The following is a 1,123-nucleotide window of genomic DNA, read 5'->3' on the forward strand; positions in this document are numbered from 1 at the left end:
CTCACCGTTGATCACTTCGAAGCGCTTCTTCGATTATAGATCATCAGGGACACGGACACGTACAGGCTGATTCCTCAGAACTTCATGTTAGTGGTAAAGGGGTTCACTTCTAACTTCAACTCGTGGAGGAAGTTTTTCTTCTTTGTTCGTGTAGACGCAGCGTCCGTTGAGGAGAGTTGTATCCCACTGTTTCGGAGGTTGCCGAACGATTGTCCCTTTATCAACCCTCTTGCTCCGTTTCCTGAGGACATTATTGCGATGAGGGATCTGCTCAGGAATGATCCTTTTTCTGGACTTCCTTTACGCCGAAGAGAGTTCAAAAGGAGCTGAGGTTTGTGCATCCTAGTCATGCTTTGGGTGGAGAAACAAGGAGTGATTCCGAAACAGAAGACCAAGGTCCCAACGCCGCTCCCGCGATTGTGACGGGGCCAAACTATTCGAAGGGGAAAGATATAGATCTCGGCGACCTGGAGTTTTCGTGGACGATTGCATGCTTCCAGGATGGGATCCGAACCATGCTTTTGGCGATGGAAGCGGTACGAGCGAGGCCCCTATTCTGGACTTTGATGATTTCTTTGCTGCTCTTCCATCGGGCTTTGATGCTCCTCCGGCCACGAGCGAGTCGGGGAGGCCAAAAATCGTCGCGGTTGGATCTCGTATCATTCACGGGGTATAAACTTTAAGAATTTTGACGATTATTATTATTATTTTTTGCTTAAAACGTGTCAATCAGTTTTTAAAGGGTCTGAACTTGCTTGGGTCGGCCATTGAGGCGAACCATAGAGAGGCGATGATCTATCGCTTTAAAGCGGAAAAGGATCTTGCTTGCATGCGAGACGAGATGTTGGCGCGAGACGCTCAACTCGCTCGTGATCATGCCAGGGCTGTTAGTAGGGCAGAACGGAAGGGCAAGAGGGAAATTGTCGAGGTGATGAAGACTTGCGCTTCTCAATTCCAGGTTGAGTACGGGAATCTTAAGGGCGCTTTCCACTCGCTGGGCGACTTCCGTGAGTGTCGCGGCTCCGTAGGGAGCCTTTGGAAGACGCAGGAAGATGACTACGTTTTCGAGAGGGAGATGGAGTTAATGAAGGGTGGCATGAAGGATCATGCTCACGCTGAGGCT

The sequence above is a fragment of the Brassica oleracea genome, chromosome C3, assembly GCF_000695525.1.
Source record: "Brassica oleracea var. oleracea cultivar TO1000 chromosome C3, BOL, whole genome shotgun sequence".
Lineage (NCBI taxonomy): Eukaryota > Viridiplantae > Streptophyta > Magnoliopsida > Brassicales > Brassicaceae > Brassica > Brassica oleracea.